General features: G+C 30.0%; 1 long non-coding RNA gene across 1 annotated transcript; it reads right to left on the bottom strand.

The window, feature by feature from the left end:
* Positions 1-3149: 3149 nt before the first annotated feature.
* Positions 3150-5670, bottom strand: LOC143075770 (uncharacterized). Its single transcript, XR_012978412.1, has 3 exons — positions 5587-5670; positions 4389-4422; positions 3150-3215 (listed from the first exon to the last, which is right to left on the bottom strand). It is a non-coding gene; the product is annotated as an uncharacterized LOC143075770 (long non-coding RNA).
* Positions 5671-6000: the final 330 nt, after the last annotated feature.

Raw genomic sequence — 6000 nt, 5'->3', positions numbered from 1 at the left:
CATAATACTTTAACAATAAAGCAATTTTATTTCATTTCTGTAAAACATAGTAAAGAGTGCTGATCTGTGTTTTAAATACCACACTGTACACATAATTGCTTGAAAGAGGATATGATGATTACAAACAAAGTAAAAGATACTGAACAAATGAACCATGGAATGCCCATAAAAAACAACGAAAGACAAACAAGTCCACAAAACTATACGCATACAACTGAAGATTGAACAAAATCAAATAAAAAACGAGGTAGGACCTGAGAATTCCATGAATGATGGGTATTCCCTGCTAACCAATAGGTAATTTTGCATTTTTCATGGAATATAACATCATTAAATGCATTTTGTGATGTCATTTGTAAGGAAGAGAAGACGTGATTTCGGCAACAACAAATTGTTTATATGTGTGGCAATCTGTGACAAAAATCTTTCAAAATGATCGACCAAATCAAGATGACCTTTCAGCTTTCGAACAAAAATAATCATTATCAATTTCCATATTGATAAATCTTCGTTTATCTTTGATTTGAAACGTATGAGCATTGACAATACTATTTGATTGCAAGGAACATTCAGAACCTTTTATACGCTAAATCCTTCCAGAAAAATTCTGAAAACGTTGGTTCGAATTCTCAATTGTCTTTTCATATGAAATCAGCTTATTCGTGAAATCAGTTAAAATTGTTTTTACATTCCTGATTGGCCGTTATACAAATATGCCATAAAAGCAGAATTAAGATAATTAATATCAATAAGGGTATTTAAAACCACTAGCTTCATAACTAGACAATGAACTTATGAATTTTGGATCTCGTATATGTTGTAGAAATCGGTTTTAAAAACAGTAGATCTCAAGTTACAAATTAAAGCATTCTTAAAATAATTGATTACGTGATAAACTGTCTATTTTTAAAATATTTATCACCACACCCGTCTACTCAATGGTTGAGTTCGGATACCTCCTGGATCTTAGTCTATATAAACTGTAGCTTAAGGATGTACTAAGGTGAGGGTTTGTGAAAAAACTAGAATTTTAAATTGATACTATAAGTCAGAAGAGCAATAGCAAAGGAACAAAATGAGTTAAAATGTTGATAGGTCTTGGAGGTTCTTTTTGAGATATTTGATTTGTAAAATATGGCGGGATAAAGCTGACTCGGACTTCTTCATTATATTTGCATTAGTATTATAAGGGTCTCAAATCAACAGAAAACAAAATCTGCTTAAATTTTGGCAAATGACCCTTAGTGAGCTAATAAGTCTATTAAATATAAATGGGTATTATGGGGCAAAATATTTTTACATTGTATTGTATGGAGAAAACCCAAGGAGTCCGAACATTTGACACTGATTCCAAAACCTCACCTTAGTACATCCTTTAGACAATTGGGATTTTCTGCAACGGCCGAACGGATGTAACACAACATATTATGTTAGGTTGCAAGAAATAGCTTATACCTTCGGTTCATTTTAATATATAGTTAAGGATTACAATATCTCACTTTTGAAAATAAGTTGATTCAGTCTGTTTTTCTATGTCCTGGAATTCATCCTGTATCTGTAGCAAAACATTGAAGCTTATCATCAGTTATTTAACACAGAAACACACATATTTTTTAATTGTGCTCTTACATGTATTTCAAATCTTCGACCTTATTACGTGGGTGTTGTTTTACACAAAATGCAGTACAATGCGTTAATCATTTCAAAGAATTGTAATTTTTTTTTATAAATGAATATCATGATAACATTTGGATATCTTTTTGTAGAAACGACATCGCTTATGTCAGTGTGATATCATGACCATGTTAACATTTTACATACGCGGCATATATACATTGGTGAAAAAAAAATAAGCAAACTTCACATAAATGGTATAATCTCTGTTTCGTTGTAAATGACATTTTGTTGCAACAAACATACGATATTGTAAGGGAGTTGATTATACCTCATTCTAAAAATGAGGTTATCTGGGAAGTATTTTGTGCATTTGCCAAATTTTGTAATTTTGTGTTTAGAATGGTACTTCTTTTTCAATCGAAACAATTTCTAATTGTTTCCTATGTTTCTTTTATTAAAATATTTATATATAAGGTCTTAAGAAGCTCATTGATACTGACCATCAATTATGGTTCAGCATAGTTAAAATTTCAAACGAATGCTTTAAAAAAAGACAATTTAAATCAAACTTATCGATAAAATCATATAAAACCCGAAATTAAAAGACAAAATAAAAAACAATATAATTTGAGAACCCTCTTATCTGTAACGCAACAACAAAGATTGTCTCTAAGAATCTCACAAAAAAACTCATCAACGATACAAGGCGTATAAAGGAGAACACCAACCGTCTACACAATTGTCATTAGTGACGCTATTATCAAAGCAGTTGGTAGGCAAGATCAAATATGGATGATACATGTGGGACTGGATCTGCTTACTTTCCAAGCACCTGGGACCACTGCAACTTTTGTGTAGGTTCATGTTGCCGCGTCTTTTGTTTTGTATGATGTTTGTTTGTATTTTCTCTTTTAGTTATGACCGTATATTTTTTTTCGACTGATGAGCATGAATGTTCTGTTTGAATATAACATTATTTAGTCGTCGAAAAATACGATTCTCATATAAGTGTCCATCTACACGACTTTGTCAAGAAGATTGAACGGAAGTTTATCATAATTCATTTACATGATTAGCACATGACTATGTTAAATTCTATTTATTATGAACGACAAATTTACAAACCTTAGATTTTATCTCTTTCACATTTTCCAGGATTATCTTCAACATCTTGACATGAAAATATATTAACATTTTTATATCCATTAATAGGAAAAAAGCCGGTTCATTAAATTATGTTTTTTTCTTTAAGGTTCAACTTTTTGTCGACTCTATTAAAATGTTTAATTTTAACCGAATTGTTGAAGCTTCCTGATTTTGTAGTTGTGTTATGATGTTGTTTAATTTGCATTTATGATTGACATTTTGTGTAAAATATTGGTTTTCGAAATATGTTAAAATACAATAGAAATTTCAATTTAGATGACTTAAACAATTCTACTTGATACCAAGATTCTAAAATTAACGTTAAATTATAATTTGATTTCTTCTTTAATTTTATTTTACTATACATAATTTATACAAACTGTTACCTCGTCATTTCTGTTAAGATGCTCTTCAAATGTTTTGTTTGTATCGTCAATCTGTTTCTGAAGTTTCTATGTTGGAGACAGAAAAAGTATATTAATGTCTGTTTACAAAACTACTTATTAGTTTGTTGCTCAGTCTGTAGTTTTCTTTGTTGTGTTTTGTGAAATGTTGTTAATCATTTCGCCGTCTTTCTTTTATTTGCCATCGCATAGTCAGTTTGTTCTCGATTTATTAGTTTGAGTATACACTTTGAACCTTAAATGATGTGACCAATACCAATGTTCCCACGATTGTGCGATTACAACTTAGATATTAACCCCACTACGTTAGTTATAAATTTGAATTCGTCCAGCCCCATTGCCTCTTCTAAAATATCTTTTTCACAATATAATTTTTGATTTGATACCGACATCTGATGTTGCCACTGTGGGTTCCATCTTCATAAAGCTAGTAATTTCGATTACCATTCTTACAAATTAATAGATATTTTGGTGATTATGTAACGTCGGGTGGCAATATCATAATTGATTATTCACACTCATCACGAACTAGGTTGCATCTGCTAATATATATATAATAAATATATCTCAGTGCCATGAAAATCACGTGCTATTATCCATTTATCGTACACTACTCTGCTGTTGATTTATATGTATACTTTATCATGTTTGACCTCTTGTACACGTTTGTGTCTGAGGAAATAAAATATTTTGTCTTTGTCCTTTCTAATGCAAATTGAGAGTCTTGTTTTAATTTTTTTATTTTTAGTCCAAAAATGATGTATCATCTGACTTTCCAAACTAGATTCACACTCGAAACGAACTGAGGCAATATTTTTAGTTTTGTCTCGACTCTTTTTTTTTAGTCCAACATATGATGTATCATCTGATTTTCTATAGTAACGACAGAACCAGATAAATAATATTCCAGACTATGTTTGTGTTACTGCTAACATTCATGCTATATAGATAGACATATACAAATAAAGATTGGTAGTTTTTGAAGTGATCTCAATAGTATCTTTGTATCTGAAATACTTGGCCACTGCAAAATTTATTTTTCATCATTTATTTCAAATTTAGTTTCTTAGATGTAATGTTTTACTTGTTTTTGTTAACTTTGGTAAGTTCAAATAGAATTATTTTTGGTTGGCAATGATTTGTTCCATTAACTTCACTTTATGTAGTTTTGTATTAACCTACTTTAATTTTAATATCATCTATTAGATATGAAATACTGACCGTTATTTTATCTTCTTCTGTGATCTCAATTTTCCTATTATGAGTAAACGAAAACCAAGATTAATAGTCTGGCAGTCATTCAAATAGTTACCTTATTGAGGAGACGCCATACAGATAATGAACGAACGTCTGATTGATGTGACAACATTCAAATATTATATGAATTCTTTCTTCTGATGTTTAAAACATGTGTTTAGTAATAACATTATGCAATGCTTAATTTGCGCTGGTTTTACTGGGCCATTGTTCAACAAAACGAGTAAGATCACGAAGAGTCATAATTGGTTGTAAGTTACTATTGTAGTTAAGTAATTGTAGTAATATATAAAACTATTTATTTGCGTTATTTAGGAATATCTGACAAATACAGAATCAATAAGCTTTATTGTACTAAAATACTTATTGCGTCATTGTGTCGTCATTTTTACCTGCATATGGAATATACATTTCCTAACTCATTCGGTATTCAAGAGCTTGCAGATGCTACTCATGGTTATTCAACGTCTCAAATAACTCGCGATGTTCTTGAAGTATATACTGAAGGTCTTGAAGTTATTTATCAGTTTAAACACATGTTATAGTGTTCTATTTAATTGTATTTGTTTATCTGTAACGTAATCATTACCTTGATTACTGATTATAAAAGAAATTCGATATTATTGCCAATGAAGCACCTCTGCACAAAAGACAAAATCTTTTATTATGCATATGTGTCTTGTTTTTACAGTGTCTACCTGCCATTTGTTTTTGTTAACATTTAAAAATAAGAAGATGTTGTTTTATTGCCCACGAGAGAATTCTACACTATAGACAGCATGACAAAAATGACAAAGAAATTTATTTGTCTATTTACCAATAATTACATTATTATACAACCATCTAAGTATAGAGTTGGTGCACGTAAATATTCCCTTTTGAAATGATCATAACTGTCTAAGAAGTAGTTCAGGAAAAGTACTGAAGGACAAAATAGCGGAAGGAATGAAGATGATCAATAGAAAATAACTCTACGTTCCGTAACTATTTTTACATATTCTACACAAATTGTGAACTGATGACCGTAAAACCTTTTTTGTCGAATTTAGGCGTTTTTTCCCTTATTATTTTACACTTTATTTCGGGTACATTTTATAACAAACAGAGTGTTATTGTTTCTGCAGATAACCAGAAAAATTGTTTTAAAACTAAGTTCAGTTACCCTTTTGACTTTATAGCTCCATTTCTCTCCGCTTCCTTTGTTGATTTTAATCTCAGATCAAAGTTTGCGTTGTACAAAAATACTGGGGAAAAAGGAAAAAAAACGACTTTATTTTAATTGTTGACAGTACTCCCATATTCTGTTTTGATGGTTCTAAGCTTCCCAGAATGATCTGACGTTAACAACATATAATAATAAAAACGTTTTAGGAAAACGTAAATAAATCACTAGTGAACAGAACATTATTTTATTATGTATTTAATTTTATAGAGATTATAGGTTGAAGTTATGTATTTTGAAGACAAATGACTTTTTATGATTACATTAACAGCAGAAGACATGATCTTCTTCTTTAAAAAATTGTACTGTATGAAATTTTTATTTATTTATGTGCTATCTGCTCTCTTTTAAATT

The sequence above is a fragment of the Mytilus galloprovincialis genome, chromosome 5, assembly GCF_965363235.1.
Source record: "Mytilus galloprovincialis chromosome 5, xbMytGall1.hap1.1, whole genome shotgun sequence".
Lineage (NCBI taxonomy): Eukaryota > Metazoa > Mollusca > Bivalvia > Mytilida > Mytilidae > Mytilus > Mytilus galloprovincialis.
The sequence above is the reverse complement of the archived record's forward strand: the minus strand, read 5'-3'. Positions and strand labels throughout refer to the sequence as shown.